At 51.2% G+C, this 18,154-nt stretch overlaps 1 long non-coding RNA gene across 1 annotated transcript; it reads left to right on the forward strand.

Moving 5' to 3' along the window:
* The first annotated feature begins 325 nt into the window (after nucleotides 1-325).
* LOC147347825 (uncharacterized) lies at nucleotides 326-12,771 on the forward strand. Its single transcript, XR_015152583.1, has 2 exons — nucleotides 326-1,165; nucleotides 11,077-12,771. It is a non-coding gene; the product is annotated as an uncharacterized LOC147347825 (long non-coding RNA).
* Nucleotides 12,772-18,154: the final 5,383 nt, after the last annotated feature.

Below are 18,154 nucleotides of genomic sequence, written 5' to 3' on the forward strand. Positions count from 1 at the left end.
AAGCCTTTGACAATGACGGGAAAGAGGGCATCCTAATTAGAAGCTGTGACATTTAATTTTATACGTCACTTTGGCTGGGCCCCGGTGCCCATATACATGTTAGTCACTCAGTTAGGTCTGACTCTTTGTGACCTCCTGGACTGTAGCCCACCAGGCTCCTCTGTCCATGAAATTCTCCAGGCCAGAATACTGGAGTGGGTAGCCTTTCCCTTCTCCAGGGGAGCTTCCCAATCCAGGGATCGAACCCAGGTCTCCCACATTGCAGGCGGATTCTTTATCAGCTGAGTCACCAGGGAAGGCTGTGATTATCCATCTAATTACCTGAGCCTTTAAAAAGCAAAGACCTTTCTCTGGATGGAGTTAGAGGGAAGGCGGCAGAAAGGGGAGTCAGGGAGATTCAAGTCCCGGGAGGGATTCAGGGCTCCTTTGCTCGTTCTGAGAAGTCAGAGTCTTGTGCCAGGATTCCAGGGAGGCCTCTGGGAGCTAAGGGTGCCCCCAGCTGACAGCCAGCAACAGAGCAGGGCCCCCACTTGCACAATCACCTGGCCAGCAGCCTGAGCGAGCTTGGCCGCAGACTCTCTGCTCAGAGCCCTGGTCAGGACTGCAGCCTTGTTGATTCCAGCCCGCAGCCTCTGAAAGGGGACCCAGTGGAGCCACGCTGCACCCAGACCGCTGAGCTGTGAAATGAGGAATGGTGTGGTTTCAAGCTACTCAATTTGCGGTGATTTGCTCTGGCAGCAATAAAAATGAACGCTGGGCTTTGTCGAGGTCGGAGCCTTTGGGAAGATCTGCTGTTTCCTCTTCTAGCCAAGTTTCTCAGAGGCAAAGCGCCTCTCTACAGCTCGCCCCTGTCTGCGTGGTTTGTGAGGAAACTTCTGAGCCTACAGCTCGGGGTTTTCGTCTCTCTCACAGCAGCTTTCTGCCAGCGTGGGTGCCTCCTCAGAGCAGCGAGTCGGGAGCTCCGCAGCCCTCCTGGTGCACCGGATCATCACCATTTCATCGCCCTGTGGGAGCTTGCCCAGCCAGCCTCCAGGGAAGCCGTCAGAAACAGGCAAACACTCATTTCACGAGCCCGCCACTTCCAGCTGCAAAGTAGAGCCGGGCTTCTTTCGCACCAAAAGCAAAGCATCAAGTCAAACGTTTCTGAGACAGACCTGTCAAGCAGGTGAGTCACCTCTCTGAAGGCTGCCTCCTGCTTAGCCAAGGGCAACCGTCTTCTGCAGAAATAGGGCTGGAACAAAGGGCTCTGCTGCTTTCATTCTGGATTCCCTGTGAACGGTTGGCTTCCACCAGTCGAGCCTGGAGCTAACGATGCCAATGGCAGGGATTAGCTCTGCAGGCAGGCCAGTGCGGTCCATGGAGAGACGCCATCTAATCCAAAATGCCTTAACCGAGGGCTGGGGGCCAAGAAAAAGAGTCAGATCCTGCCCACAAATATTCACAGTGGAGTGGGGAGGTGAGCCCAAGAGGAAGGAAGGATGAACACAGTAGAGTGGGGAGGTGAGCCCAAGAGGAAGGAAGGATGAACACAGTGGAGGGGGAGATGCGCCCAAGAGGAAGGAAGGATGAACACAGTGGAGTGGGGAGGTGAGCCCAAGAGGAAGGAAGGATGAACACAGTGGAGTGGGGAGGTGAGCCCAAGAGGAAGGAAGGATGAACACAGTAGAGTGGGGAGGTGAGCCCAAGAGGAAGGAAGGATGAACACAGTGGAGGGCGAGGTGAGCCCAAGAGGAAGGAAGGATGAACACAGTGGAGGGGGAGATGAGCCCAAGAGGAAGGAAGGATGAACACAGTGGAGTGGGGAGGTGAGCCCAAGAGGAAGGAAGGATGAACACAGTGGAGTGGGGAGGTGAGCCCAAGAGGAAGGAAGGATGAACACAGTGGAGGGGGAGATGAGCCCAAGAGGAAGGAAGGATGAACACAGTGGAGTGGGGAGGTGAGCCCAAGAGGAAGGAAGGATGAACACAGTGGAGTGGGGAGGTGAGCCCAAGAGGAAGGAACGATGAACACAGTGGAGTGGGGAGGTGAGCCCAAGAAGAAGGAAGGATGAACACAGTGGAGGGGGAGATGAGCCCAAGAGGAAGGAAGGATGAACACAGTGGAGTGGGGAGGTGAGCCCAAGAGGAAGGAAGGATGAACACAGTGGAGTGGGGAGGTGAGCCCAAGAGGAAGGAAGGATGAACACAGTGGAGGGGGAGGTGAGCCCAAGAGGAAGGAAGGATGAACACAGTGGAGTGGGGAGGTGAGCCCAAGAGGAAGGAAGGATGAACACAGTGGAGGGGGAGATGAGCCCAAGAGGAAGGAAGGATGAACACAGTGGAGTGGGGAGGTGAGCCCAAGAGGAAGGAACGATGAACACAGTGGAGTGGGGAGGTGAGCCCAAGAGGAAGGAAGGATGAACACAGTGGAGTGGGGAGGTGAGCCCAAGAGGAAGGAACGATGAACACAGTGGAGTGGGGAGGTGAGCCCAAGAGGAAGGAAGGATGAACACAGTGGAGTGGGGAGGTGAGCCCAAGAGGAAGGAAGGATGAACACAGTGGAGTGGGGAGGTGAGCCCAAGAGGAAGGAAGGATGAACACAGTGGAGTGGGGAGGTGAGCCCAAGAGGAAGGAAGGATGAACACAGTAGAGTGGGGAGGTGAGCCCAAGAGGAAGGAAGGATGAACACAGTGGAGGGCGAGGTGAGCCCAAGAGGAAGGAAGGATGAACACAGTGGAGGGGGAGATGAGCCCAAGAGGAAGGAAGGATGAACACAGTGGAGTGGGGAGGTGAGCCCAAGAGGAAGGAAGGATGAACACAGTGGAGTGGGGAGGTGAGCCCAAGAGGAAGGAAGGATGAACACAGTGGAGGGGGAGATGAGCCCAAGAGGAAGGAAGGATGAACACAGTGGAGTGGGGAGGTGAGCCCAAGAGGAAGGAAGGATGAACACAGTGGAGTGGGGAGGTGAGCCCAAGAGGAAGGAACGATGAACACAGTGGAGTGGGGAGGTGAGCCCAAGAAGAAGGAAGGATGAACACAGTGGAGGGGGAGATGAGCCCAAGAGGAAGGAAGGATGAACACAGTGGAGTGGGGAGGTGAGCCCAAGAGGAAGGAAGGATGAACACAGTGGAGTGGGGAGGTGAGCCCAAGAGGAAGGAAGGATGAACACAGTGGAGGGGGAGGTGAGCCCAAGAGGAAGGAAGGATGAACACAGTGGAGTGGGGAGGTGAGCCCAAGAGGAAGGAAGGATGAACACAGTGGAGGGGGAGATGAGCCCAAGAGGAAGGAAGGATGAACACAGTGGAGTGGGGAGGTGAGCCCAAGAGGAAGGAACGATGAACACAGTGGAGTGGGGAGGTGAGCCCAAGAGGAAGGAAGGATGAACACAGTGGAGTGGGGAGGTGAGCCCAAGAGGAAGGAACGATGAACACAGTGGAGTGGGGAGGTGAGCCCAAGAGGAAGGAAGGATGAACACAGTGGAGTGGGGGATGAGCCCAAGAGGAAGGAAGGATGAACACAGTGGAGTGGGGAGGTGAGCCCAAGAGGAAGGAAGGATGAACACAGTGGAGGGGGAGATGAGCCCAAGAGGAAGGAAGGATGAACACAATGGAGTGGGGGATGAGCCCAAGAGGAAGGAAGGATGAACACAGTGGAGTGGGGAGATGAGCCCAAGAGGAAGGAAGGATGAACACAGTGGAGTGGGGGATGAGCCCAAGAGGAAGGAAGGATGAACACAGTGGAGTGGGGGATGAGCCCAAGAGGAAGGAAGGATGAACACAGTGGAGTGGGGAGGTGAGCCCAAGAGGAAGGAAGGATGAACACAGTGGAGTGGGGAGGTGAGCCCAAGAGGAAGGAAGGATGAACACAGTGGAGTGGGGAGGTGAGCCCAAGAGGAAGGAAGGATGAACACAGTGGAGTGGGGGATGAGCCCAAGAGGAAGGAAGGATGAACACAGTGGAGTGGGGAGGTGAGCCCAAGAGGAAGGAAGGATGAACACTGTGGAGTGGGGAGGTGAGCCCAAGAGGAAGGAAGGATGAACACAGTGGAGTGGGGAGGTGAGCCCAAGAGGAAGGAAGGATGAACACAGTGGAGTGGGGAGATGCGCCCAAGAGGAAGGAAGGATGAACACAGTGGAGGGGGAGATGAGCCCAAGAGGAAGGAAGGATGAACACAGTGGAGTGGGGAGGTGAGCCCAAGAGGAAGGAAGGATGAACACAGTGGAGTGGGGGATGAGCCCAAGAGGAAGGAAGGATGAACACAGTGGAGTGGGGAGATGAGCCCAAGAGGAAGGAAGGATGAACTGGTGCTACAGCAAGGTGTGGAAGGCCCCCGTGCAGAGACGGGGTGTTTCTCTGCTGCACATTCCAGGATGCTTCACGGGAGAGACGACATCTGAGCCCGACTTTGGCATGAGGGGCTTCCCTGGTGGGTCAGCTGGTAAAGAATCTGCCTGCAATGTGGGAGACCTGGGTTCTATCCCTGGGTTGGGAAGATCCCCTGGAGAAGGAATTGGCTACCCACTCCAGAATTCTCGCCGGGAGAATTCCATGGACTGTATCGTCCACGGGGTCGCCGTGAACCAGACACGACTGAGCGACTCTCACTCTCACTTTTGGACATCATTATGTCTATATTCAGACTTGGTTCACCCAAAAGGCGTTTGAGTCCTGCGTGCTCTGCCTCGTCCTTGTCCTGTCCTTGGTGGAGAGGCAGGGATACATCCTCACTGATGACAGACACGTGGTGCTTACATGCCATGATTCCGTGTCAGGGGAGTTCTGATAGAGCATGATGAAGATGTTTTAAGGTAGGAAACTTTACGGTTAGGCACAGACAAGCATCTGTGAGAGAGTAAAGGCCGCCTGTGAAGGAGGTGTTCTCTCGACGGCCAGAGTATCACTGCCTCTAAGTCCCTCGGTGGACGGGGAGTGGCTCCTGATGGACCCCTGTGTTCATGTCTGTGCCTCTGTGTCTGTCCGTCTGCACATTCCGAAATCGACGAATTTGCTCCTGTCTTCCGATCCCAACCAGGCCCTCAGGGCTCAGTCTAGTGTTTCCCCTTTCCCTATTTGTGACTCCCTTTTCAGCGGTGGGATGGAGTCTCTGATCTGTTTGGGCTGCTGTAACAACACCACCAGCACGGTAGTTACGCCTCTCTGGGTGGCTGATCAGCAACAGATATCTATTTCCCACTGTCCCGGAGGCTGCAAGTCCAAGCTCAAGGCACCAGCGCATTCGGGGTCTGCTGACAGCTCACTTCCTGGTTCATAGACAGTCATGCCACCGGGTCCCCGCACTGCAGAAGGGAAAGAGGAGCTCTACACGTGGGACCTCTTTTATAAGAGCATCAACCCTTGCATGGGGGCTCCACCCTCATGACCTAATCACCCCCAAAGGCCAACTTCCCGAGACTGTCACATTGGGGATTGGGCTTCAACACATGCATCTTAGGGTTGGGTGAGGGACACAGACCCTCAGCCTGCAGCATAGCCCCAGGTGGACAGTAAGGCTGGAGAACGCGGTATGTTGAGAGACAGCACAGATGTGCACAGTGGTTCGGAGTCTGCCAAGGAAGCACCTTGAGTATTCAGTTCAGTTCATCGCTCAGTCGAGTCCAACTCTTTGCAACCCCATGAATCGCAGCACGCCAGGCCTCCCTGTCCATCACCAACTCCTGGAGTTCACTCAAACTCACATCCATGGAGTCGGTGATGCCATCCAGCCATCTCGTCCTCTGTCGTCCCCTTCTCCTCCTGCCCCCAATCCCTCCCAGCATCAGGGTCTTTTCCAATGAGTCAACTCTTCACATCAGGTGGCCATAGTATTGGAGTTTCAGCTTCAGCATCAGTCCTTCCAATGAACACCCAGGACTGATCTCCTTTAGGATGGACTGGTTGGACCTCCTTGCAGTCCAAGGGACTCTCAAGAGTCTTCTCCAACACCACAGTTGAAAAGCATCAATTCTTTGGTGCTCAGCTTTCTTCACAGTCCAACTCTCACATCCATACATGACTATTGGAAAAACCATAGCCTTGACTAGACGGACCGTTGTTGGCAAAGTAATATCTCTGCTTTTCAATATACTATCTAGGTTTGTTATAACTTTCCTTCCATGGAGTAAGCGTCTTTTAATTTCATGGCTGCAATCACCATCTGCAGTGATTTTGGAGGCCAAAAAAATAAAGTCTGACACTGTTTCCCCATCTATTTCCCATGACGTGATGGGACCGGATGCCATGATCTTAGTTTTCTGAATGTTGAGCTTTAAGCCAACTTTTTCCACTCTCCTCTTTCACTTTCCTTGAATATTAGGATGAGATAAAAGACTTTCTCTTTCAGGTACTGTTGAGTTATTCAAGGTCACTGAGTAAAGAATAAGAAGATTTAACCAGAAGAGAAAAACTAATCGAAATGTAAATAGAAATACATAAGGTTTTAGGTAGAAAAGGGAAGACCAGGAGTACTTTTTGCAGACTCACAAAAGCTGTCTTGATTCAGGACTTAGTTGCACAATTGCTCTCTCGCTTCTGGTTCCCGGCCTACTGGGCTCCGTCTGTGATAAACCAAGCACATTCCTTCATTTCCTGGTCAGCCTTCTACCTGGAATCTGAGGGTCAGAGTGAACCGTCTCTAGGAGACACCGCGTGTGTATTTCCCCGCAGTCCATGCTGGTAAACAAGAGACATTTTGTTCACCCAGGAGCAATAACATTTGTTATGCTTGGAGTGGGATTCATTGTGAGAGGGCTCTGGTATCCTTTTTCAATGACTGAATCATTCAGGAAGCTTTTGGTGGCAAATAATTGAAAACCCAGCATGACTAGCTTAAGACTAACGAGGAATTGTAACGATGCCTGCAGCTGGAAGGTCAGAGGAAAGCTGGGTCCCAGGCTGACTTAATTCAGGGACTCTGGACCATGTGCGTGTGATCCTCTGGGCTCTGCTTCCTCTCAGCCTTGTGGTTGAGAGGACCACGCTGCTCTGGATCCCACCTCAATGCCTCACAGTATCCAGAAGAGAAAGAAAAATGTTTTCCAGAATCTCTGCAGGAGAAGAAAGAACTTTGCTGAAAGTTTCCTGTCTCCTAGTATCTTAAGAAAGAAACTTTTATTTCTTTGCTTACATTTCTCTTTTTGTTTGTTTGTTTTGACACAAACAGACTCTCAGAAAATCTTCAAAAAAAAAAACAAAACAAAACAAAACAGTATAAAACCCTTTTCTTCTTTGAACTGGTGGTGGTTTAGCCCTAAGTCGTGTCTGACTCTTTGCGGCCCCACGGACTGTAACCCGCCAGGCTCTTCTGTCTGTGGGATTTCCCAGGCACGAATACTGGAGTGGGTTGCCACTTCCTCCTCCAGGGGATCTTCCCGACCCAGGGATGGAACCCGAGTCTCCTGAGTCTCTGCACTGGCTGCAGATTCTTTACTACTAGTGCCACCTGGGAAGCCCCTAGATGTGTAGCTGAATCACTTTGCTGTGCAGCAGAAATGAGCACAGTGTGGTAGATCAACTCTAAGAAAGAAGAAGAAAGAAAGGGAGGGAAGGAAGGGAAGGTTGGGGTGGGGTGTTTATAAAATGGTAACACAGGGGTCCTTGTCATGGAAACATTTTGTCTTGACTGTATCCTCGACAGTATCCTGAGTGTGATGCTGTGTGACAGCTTTGCAAGATGCTCCATTGGGAGGACTAGGTGAAGGGTACACAGGGTCTTTCTGCGTTATTTCTTCCAACTGTGTATGAATTCATAATTATCTCAAAATTAAAATTTTAATTTTTAAAAAAGTTTTAGGAGAGCTAAAAAAAAAACCCTGAAGTTCCATTCACCAGAATAATTTAGTGTATATTTCCTATGAACAAACACATTCTCCTTCGAATTCTCATGCACAGACTCTATTCAGGTTTTGCTATGAGTCCCAATAATGTCCTTTGTAGAATTCCTGACTTTTTTGACTTTGACATTTTCAAAGTGAATAGGCCGGCATTTTATAGGAGGTGCCTCACCTTGGGTTTCTTCGGCGTCTCCTCGTTGGATTCAGGCCTTGTGTCTTTGATGAGGACAGCGCAGCTGCAATGCTGCGTCTCTTCATGCGCCGGGTCACCGGCTGCATGGTCTCCATTTGTTTACTCATTGGAGGTGTTTATTTTGATCACTGGATTAAAGTTGTGTCTGCCAGATTTCTCCACCACGGAGGTACTTTACTTTCTTTTGTAATGAATAAGTATTTTGTAGGAAGTATATTGAGGCAGTGTGATTATATACCACGTCATCAAATTTTGAATATTTATTTATCTGTATATTTATATCAGTATAAACTCATGAATTTCTCTTTTTCTCAATCCCCTGTGATCTGTAATTATCATTATTTGTTTTGATGATCAGATTATCCCTGATTTGGTCAGTAGGAACCCCTTTAATTTATTTTCTGTATCTTTTTGAAATGTCTCCTAACTGGGGGGTACTTTCTTACTTTCTGATAGAATAAGATGTTCCAGACTCATATTATTCTTTCTCTGCTTGGATCACTGAATTGGCCATTTCTCCAAGAATCCCTGGTTCCATTTAGTCCAGAATGATATTTAGAATCAAAATTTGGATGTGAAGTACTCTTCTTGCTGCTGGGTGTATTGCTTCTAGATTCTCTCAGCGGGCAGAGTGAGGGCTGTATCCTGGGGTGTATGCTGCTGCTGCTAAGTCACTTCAGTCCTGTCCAACTCTGTGTGACCCCAGAGACGGCAGCCCACCAGGCTCCCCCGTCCCTGGGATTCTCCAGGCAAGAACACTGGAGTGGGTTGCCATTTCCTTCTCCAAAGCATGAAAGTGAAAAGTGAAAGGGGAGTCGCTCAGTTGTGTCCAACTCCTGGCGACCCCATGGACTGCAGCCCACCAGGCTCCTCCGTCCATGGGATTTTCCAGGCAAGAGTGCTGGAGTGGGGTGCCAGTGCCTTCTCCAATGTACATACATATGTATATGTAATATATATGTGTATGTGCTTTAATACATATTTTAATGGCATTCTGCTGTAACTTTTATTTCCCCTTTATGCTGTATTGTAAGGATTTATCCTAGTTCTATGCACATCAGTAAGTTGCTTCTGATGGACAGCATTGTATCCCATACTATGTATTTATAAAAATTCACTCATGTACTCCCTTAGAGAAGGATACCTGGGAGACCAACTTCCTGCTACTGCAAACAATATGGAAATAAGTTCCTTTTAAAAATATTTTATGTTTATGATACAGTTTTTTAAAGTATTTATTTGGCTGCACTGGGTCTTAGTTGCGGCACTGGGATCTAGTTCCCTGACCATGAATTGTATACCTGCATTTATATCTGCATTTATTGTACTTCTATGCTGACATCTTTATCTATATTTTTATCTGTATCTGTATCAATCTCCTGTGAAGAAGGCTGAGCACCGAAGAATTGATGCTTTCCTTGAACTGTGGTGTTGGAGAAGACTCTTAAGAGTCCCTTGGACTGCAAGGAGATTCAATCAATCCATTCTAAAGGAGATCAGCCCTGGGTGTTCTTTGGAAGGAATGATGCTAAAGCTGAAACTCCAGTACTTTGGCCACCTCATGCGAGGAGTTGACTCATTGGAAAAGACTCTGATGCTGGGAGGGATTGGAGGCAGGAGGGGAAGGGGACGACAGAGGATGAGATGGCTGGATGGCATCACCGACTCCATGGATGTGAGTCTGAGTGAACTCCAGGAGTTGGTAATGGACAGGGAGGCTTGGCGTGCTGTGATTCATGGGGTCACAAAGAGTCGGACATGACTGAGCGACTGATCTGATCTGATATCAGTCTCCATGAGTTCACACTGCCTCCAATTCGAAAACAACACTACAGAGTTGTAACTCATCTCTGAATCTTCCTATTCTGTCAGAGTCAAACATTACCTGGCATTTGACAGACTATCAGTTTACGACAAAGGAATACTCTCTCTCTCTGTCAGCTGTACTGTGTGGCTTGTGGAATCTGAGTTCCCCGACCACAAATCGAACCCAGGCCACTGCCAGTGAGAGCATAGAGTCCTAACCACTGAACTGCCAAGGAATTCCCAGAAATAATCACCCAGAGTGTCAGCCTTGCTGGAGGAAGTGCAGATCACGGGGATGGGAGCCGGGCTGCTGGGGCGGGCAGAGGAACCGGAAGGGCAGCGGTTACAGCTCCGTTCTCTGTGATGCTGGTTCAGTCGCTCAGTTGTGTGAACTCTTGGATCCGATGGACTGAAGCCCCCCAGGCTCCTCTGTCCATGGGATTCTCCAGGAAAGAATACTGGAGTGGGTAGCCATTCCCTTCTCCAGGGGATCTTCCCGACCCAGGGATCAAATCTGGGTCTCCTGCATTGCAGGCGGATTAGTTACCGAGTCAGCAGATGACAGACTTTAATTCTTCAGATCTTCAAAGCCCTCAGCAAGTAAAAGATAAGACCAATGCACTGTAAAGAAGAAATTACTATATTTTATAACATAGGAACAAAAAAGTATTCTCTGGAAAAATCTACCACAAAAAAGTTGGGGGGGGGGGAACAAGATGAAAAAAAATATTTGCAATTCATATTACAAAGAGTTAATTGTCTCAATATACAAAGAGCTCTTACAAATCAGTAAGAAAGAGATCAACCAATTCAATGAGTGAAAGTGGACAGAAGGCGTAAATAAGCATTCATAGAAAAAATGAAAATAACGGTACAAAAAGATGTTCAACTTTATTTGCAATTAAAGAAATGCAAATCGAAACGAAGAAGTGTGCCGATCACACCTGTCAGATTGGCAATATTTTTAAGTCCAGTGGCACCCAATGTTGGCTCAGGTTTGGAGAAACTTGAATCTGTCAAGATTTTGGTGGGAGTGAAAAATCTCTCCCTTTGATATAGGAATTTGTTGACATCTTTAGCACTTTAAGCTGACATACATTTTAACTCAAATCATTATATGGGAAAGAGCAAACAGAAGGGGGACTGAGATAGGTGGTGACTTCAGAATATATTTATCCTGCCCTGACGTAAGCCCCGGGCCTGACTCCAAAAGCCTTGTTCCCATAGTCTCCTGCTCATGGCGGCTGTTTATTTTATCCGTCTTTTCTCAGCAGTCAGACTACGTCGTCCTTTGGCTCCAGCACCAAGGAGCTGTGCTTCCCATCAAGGCAAAGATGATGCAAGAGACCTGCCGTCAGTTGGATGCGGTTGCTGGGCTGAGAGCTGTTTGTTTTCAGTGACGGGATGTGTTTGCACTGCTCCTCGGTGGACACTGTTCCTGCTCACGTAGCGTCCAGCCTCGCCTCATCCTCCTGAGGGACTCGCAGAGGCCTGGACCCAGGCCGTGGATGGTGGAGGAGGTGGAGAGCAGAGGTGCAGAGGCGGGAAGAGTAGTCAAGGTTTGGTCTTGCTGGGAGGGGGAGCTATGTGTCAGAGGACCTCCAACTCAGGTTACCTAGTTACCAAGCCCCAGGAAGCTGGGGCCTGGGCAGGTGTGGTGAAACATGGGCTCTGAACTCCGGGCTTCTCCTGGGGTGGACAATGATGCTCATGACCAAGAAGGAAACACGGGCGGAGAAGCAGACTGGTGGGGCAGGGTAATTCAGTTTTGGACGTACTGTGCTTGAGGTGTTGGTGGGACGAGTCAGGATAACCGATAGACAGTTGGAAACAAACAGCTGGGTTCTGGGAAAAGTCTGGACCAAAGATGCAGATGTCTACTAGAGACTGGTCATGGTTGACAGGGTGGGGTGACCGGGCCATGAGGGAAAGCCCTGCGTCTTATGTACGTATCTTAATCTAGAACTTAGGTAACCCTTGCTCTGGATCTGGCACTTTGCAAATATTTACTCACTTCACACAAACGAAGCTTTGCAGAAGATCCTATTATTATCCTCATTTTGAAGATAAGAGAATTGAGGCTCAGAGAAGCCCCTCCACCTGCCCAAGTTCTCATAGGTCCTAATGGCACAGACCAGGCTCCAACCCAGGCTACCTGGCCCCAGAGCTTGTGCACTCCCCTGCTACGCTGGGCCATGTGACCACTTTATTCTCCTTGTTGCTCTTCAGTGGATAGTGAAAGTGAAAGTCACTCAGTCGTTTCCAACTCTTTGTGACCCCATGGACTATACAGCCCATGGAATTCTCCAGGCCAGAATACTGGAGTGGGTAGCCTTTACCAGCTGAGCTCAATAAGTCATGTCCAACTCTTTGCAGCCCATGGGCTGCAGCACACCAGGCTTCCCTGTCCTTCACTGTCTCCTCAGTTTGCTCAAGCTCACGTCCAGTGAGTCGGTGATGCTATCCAACCGTCTCATCCTCCGTCACCCCTTCTTCTGTCTTCAGTCTTTCCCAGCGTCAGGGTCTTGTACAGTGAGTCAGCTCTTCGCATCAGGCGGCCAAAGTATTGGAGCTTCACCTTGGGCATCAGTCTGTCCAGTGAATCTTCAGGACTGATCTCCTTTAGGATGGACTGGTTGGATCTCCTTGCTGTCCAAGGGACTCTCAGGAGCCTTCTCTAGCACCACAATTTGGAAGCATCAATTCTTTGGCACTCAGCCTTATTTATGGGCCAACTCTTACAGTTATTCAAAGGACAGCAAATGTATTTGCAAATATATTTGCAAATATATCCGCCCCTTGGCCAGTGCCTAGAGGTTCGTTGTCTTCTGTGCATCTGGACCCAGCCAGTTAGAGCCCTCCATCGGCTAGCTCTCATCACCCTTCACATAAAGTGTGTTGGCAAAAATGCCTTGCAGTGGGCACTGGATAGATATGTGTCAAATAAACATGTATTCCTCATTGAAGAGACTTTTAAAGGATCGACTTTCTTTCTACAAATTGTGCTCGGCAGTCTCGTATTGGAGTATATTAGGTCAGCAACACTTTACAAATCAGACGCCAAGTTGGAGACCTAGCTTCCCTAGTCACACAGGAGGTGTGGGAGGACTCCTGGAACTGCTAGGGATGGAAAACCGGGAAGGAGCCAGCGTGTCCGCCTGCTAGCAGGACGGGGAGGCCAGACGACGATTCGCAAGACAGCAGGGGGGTGTTCGGTGTGCTGGCGGCTGTCTGGCTCTGCGCTGGGGGCACAGTCTCACAAGCGCCCTTTGAGGTTTGCGCTGGAGTCTGCATTCCGCCGAGTCAGTCAGTCTTGCCCGCTGCACTCAGGATGCCAGGAACCGGAACAGACTTCTTCTAGGTGGTGGACATGCCACGCTCGGGGCTCCGACCTGCTGCCAGATCAGCACCACCCCCGTAAGAACAGGGCACCCAGGAGTCCCCCTCAGAACATCTGCTCTTGGAAGAACTCATCTGCAGCTTTCTCTGGCACCTCCTCTAACGCTCATTCCTCTCCAAACTTCTGCTCTCTGATCGTCACGCCATGGAGTAATCTGAGTCTCTGTAAAGAGTCTCCATCCAGTGTTAGTCACTCTGTCACATCCGACTCTTTGTGACCCCATGGACTATAGCCCGCAAGATTCCTCTGTCCATGGGATTTCCCAGGCATGAATACTGGAGTGGGTTCCCGTTTCTTTCTCCAGGAGATCTTCCCAATCCAGGGATCTAACCTGGGTCTCTTGCATTACAAGCAGATTCTTTACTGTCTGAGCCACCAGGGAAGCCCGTGAAGAGTCTAGCCCCGCTATTATTCAGGAGTAGTGGTGTGCTGCTAAATGGTTAACAACCAGCTTTCCAGGAAAAAAAAAAAAAAGAGCCCTGATCTGCAGTGTTTGCCAGCTTCCACAGTGTGATTGCTCCCACCGCCGATGCCAGGCTCCCAGCCTCCATCATGGAGCAGAGTTGGAAGAAATTCGGCTGGAGAGTGGATGTGCGCCAGCTGAAGCTTACCTCCATCTGAGACCTCTCGTGGAGGGGGTCCCAGGGGATGCAGCCCACTAGCTGGGGGCCATTCAGAGATAGAGCGGGTTCTCAGGACACAGGGGCGGAGTGGGTGGGGAGGCAGTATTGGGCGGAAGGAGGAGTCTGCTGCCCTCAGGGTCGTCCTGTGTTCCGGGCTGACCGACGGCCGGGCCTGGGTCAGCCTCAGGACCAGCGCCGAAGCTGCCGAAGGCTGAGGGTCAGGGAGGCCTTTCCGCCGACCCAGTGCCCGTGGCCGAGCGGCACGTCCTTCTTCAAAGGGAGGCCAGGCGGGCTTCTCGGTGGTGACCGCGCCCAGGGGCACCCAGGTCAGAGTGTGTGTGCGGGGCTCATCCTGCAGCCAGGGCCCCGACAGCCCGATCCTGTCCACGGGCGTCTCCAGAAGCGCCCTGTCCCTCGTGGGGCCCGCCCTTCCCCGAGCGCAGTTTTGCCCCCAGGCCCCGTCCTTGGCTGGGCCCCGCAGGTTCCTTCCTGAGTCCCACCTGAGCTCCCCTCTGCTTGGCCTCCTTGGCCAGGCCCGGGCCTTCCCACCGCCTCCTCCGGGCGCTTGACCTCAGCTGCTGCGGGTCCTGCCCCGCTCCTCGGCCTGCGGTGAGGCTGCCCCGCTGGGCGGACGGGATGGGCCCTGGGAGTCACTCTGCGAGGGACCAGGGCCCAACGGCAGGGCGCAGGCCTGCTCTGCGCGGGGGTGGCGCGGACCAGACTGAGGAAAGCACGTGGATCTGGCCCGACACCAGGGCACTCAGGGGTGAGCTCAGAGCCCCGTGGTTCACCCTCAGTCTCAGAGGACGCGGCGACACGCAGGCAGCAGCAGACTTCCCAGAGCCCCACGGCCGCTTAGGGACAGGGCAGGACCAAAATCCTGCCCAGACCCGCGGCCGTGAGCCCTTCTTCCTGAAGCCTAAGCACTTCCTGAGTCACAGGCCTGTCCCCACTCCCGGGCCGTCCGTGTGCCCCTCTCCTGGACTGTCCGTGCATCCCTGCTCCCGGGCTGTCTGTGTGTCCCTCTCCTGGACGGGCCCCGACAGCAGATTTTACAGCTCCCCCGTGAGCCCCTCTGGGGGCTCACCCCTTTCTGGTGGGTGTCCTGTCTGTGTGAGGAGGAATCATCCTTCCTGCCAACGGCTTGTTGGATTTGCATGTGAGCCGGGCCCCAGGGAAAGCGTTCAGAACGGCCCCAGGCTCACCGGACTCCTTAGCCCACGGGGACGATGCCCCTCGGATGCTGCTGCCTTCTGGCGTCTGGGCCTCAGACACGTCCCGGGGAGGCAGCCCCTCGGGTCCCCCAAGAGGGGTTCTTCCAGCCCCAGGCCCTTGGGTCCTCCCCTCCTCTTGTATTTGCCACTTCCTCCTCCTTTAGCAAACGTTGTATCTAAAAGGATGAAATTACTCTGTTCTATCCTTTTGAGATGATGCTTTAGCATATGCTGCTAAGTCACTTCAGTCATGTCCAACTCTTTGAAGCCCCATGGACCATAGCTCGCCAGGCTCCTCTGTCCATGGAATTCTCCAGGCAAGAATACTGGGGTGGGTTACCATTTCCTTCTCCAGGGGATCTTCCCAACCCAGGGATCGAACCCACACCTCTTGAGTCACCTGCATTGCAGGTGGATTCTTTTCCACTGAGCCACTGGGGAAGCCATCTAGGTATTACTTTTTGAACTTTCTAGATTTTTATCTGTGACAGTTTATTTTACAAACAAAATATATTCTTATCTTTCTAATGTATTATTTTTGGTAATTATGACCCATTTATTTAAACGACGTCCCCCTCAATGATGAGTGAGAGGTCCAGGCTTTGTGCAGGAAGGAGGTGGGGGCATCTGGTCACTGTTGCAGACCACCCCTCAACAGCTGTACCAGGCTCCCCCACCCTCCTTCACCGGATTCTCCTTTTTTTTTTTTTCCAGCAAATGCTTTGATTCTAAAACAAGCAGCAAGGATGGTCTGACAAAGTCCCTGCAGCCTGTGCAGAGGGGGTGTAAACAGTCAAATACCCCAGCGGGGGAGCAGACTGGGGGCGGAGCAAGGTGACAAGCAAGACACACGAGTCAAGGAAGCCTGGGGTACAGTGGGAGGTTGTCTAGTTGTCAGCGACAGACAGAAAACAGGAAGTTTCTTTCTTCCCACCAAAACTCTGGCGTCGTATTTCAACACCCACCCCCACCCCCAAATCACAGGACCAAGCAAGGCATGTGAATAGAGACTCAGTCTCCCAGCGAACAAGCAGCTGTGACTGCGTTGGTTAGATCGGGGAGGAGCCGACCCCTTGAAGGAAGGAGAAGCGATCTCAGAGCATTGAGCATTTCAGCATCGCATGGGTCTTGCTTTCACCAGAACCTAGACAGATAGTGATGGAAATTGGGCACTTAAAAACAGAGCTTTGAAGAATGGTAGACGATGAAATGAAAGGTGTCCTGTGACAGTTGTTAAAAATCCGGATTGTGAGAAGTGCCAGACGGTAGGAGAGGATTAATGTATCTGAGCCAAACCAAGGCAGAGGTGCTTACCCCAGCCGGGTCCAATTTCCCAGAGAGGAAAATTAGAAATCAGTCACAGAACTCTGCTGTGTGCATCGTGGCTTGATAGGTGAAAAATTATGCTTTAGTCAATTGCATGGCTTTCTCCTGCTTTTCCTGTATAGGTTCAATCGTCCCTCAGTGATTTATTTTGGGAGAGAACCTGTGTTAGTCAGCTAGAGCTGCTGGGACAGACCACAGGCTGGGGGTTTAAACCACAGAAACGTGTGTTCTCCCGGTCTGGAGGCTGCGGTCCCAGACCAGGTGTCTCAGGGCTGGCTTCTCCCGCGGTCTTCCTCCTCGGCTTGCAGACTCTGCCTCCGGGCTGTGTCCTCACGGGGCCGTCCCTCTGTGTGCGTCCTATTTCCTCTCTTATGAGGACACAGCTCAGCTGACCTCACTGTGGCTTGAGGACCTCTCTAAAGATCCCGTCTCCTGTTACAGTTTGAAGGGATGGGGTTAGGACCAACACATGAATTTGGGGGAACATAATTCAGTTCATAACAGGACTTTCTGGATGTTGTTAAGCATGGATACCTGGTCAGGCTGCGCCTAAGGGACAACTTCTGACAAAATTCTGGAGTCCAGGCTGCACAGAACAGATAAAGCAAAGGCCCTGAAAGAACACTGCCTTATCAAGGCTTGTTCCTTTACAAACCTAAATCCATTAAGTTGGATACACCGGAAGACACAAAAGCTGAAACTCCTCAAAATTGGGTAATGGCGTTAGTGACGGTTACACCTTCAGCTGCAAGCATTGCTGAGTCTCTGCACCTCCTCTCTGACCTCGTCCCTCTGCAGGGACCGAAGTTCAGCATCCAGGTACTGTCTGGCAAGGCACACTGGAATGAAGCTCCCTAATCCAGTCCACGCTGGGGTTGTGACAAATGAAACATGCCCAGTGCCCCCAGTGTTCCCTACAGCACTGTTCACAATAGCCAGGGCACAGAAGTGACCTAGATATCCATCAACAGAGGGATGGGTAAAGAAGTGGTACATCTGTACAATGGAATATTACTCGGTCATCAAAAGGATGGAACCGGGCCATTTGCAGAGGCATGGACTGTCAAAGAGAGTGAAGTAAGTTAGAAAAGAGAGAAGCAAATACATGTCAGTGCATATATGTGGAATCTAGAGAAATGGTAGGATGGTTTTATTTGCAAAGCAGAAATAGAGACACAGAGGTAGAAACAAAGTTACCAAGGGGGAGGGGGGTGTGTGAAATGAATGGGAGATTGGCATTGACACTGTGCATTACTGATACTACGTGTAAACTAGACAGCTGATGAGAACCTACTGTTCAACACAGGAAGCTCCACTTAAGCGCTGTGGTGACCTAAATGGGAAGGACATCCAAAGAAGAGGGGGTACAGGTGTAGTGAGGCTGATTCACTTGGCTGCACAGAGAAACTAACACAACGCTGTAAAGCAACTACACTCCAATAAAAATTAGAAGAAAAATGCACAGGGCCGGCAGACCCACACAGACGGCTGCACAAAAGTTACGGGGTGAACATCGCGGACGATGGAGTCGTGGAAATGAGAATCTGAAGTCTCAGATACAGCACTGGTGTTGAAGAAGTGTTTGGAGAAGGCCCTGGCACCCCACTCCAGTACTCTTGCCTGGAAAATCCCATGGACAGAGGAGCCTGGTAGGCTGCAGTCCATGGGGTCGAGAGGAGTCGGGCACGACTGAGAGACTTCACTTTCACTTTTCACTTTCATGCATGGGAGAAGGAAATGGCATCCCACTGCAGTGTTCTTGCCTGGAGAATCCCAGGGACGGGGG

This window comes from Bos grunniens, chromosome 23 (assembly GCF_055505025.1).
Source record: "Bos grunniens cultivar Pamir isolate PY7600 chromosome 23, Bosgru_T2T1.0, whole genome shotgun sequence".
Classification (NCBI taxonomy): Eukaryota; Metazoa; Chordata; class Mammalia; order Artiodactyla; family Bovidae; genus Bos; species Bos grunniens.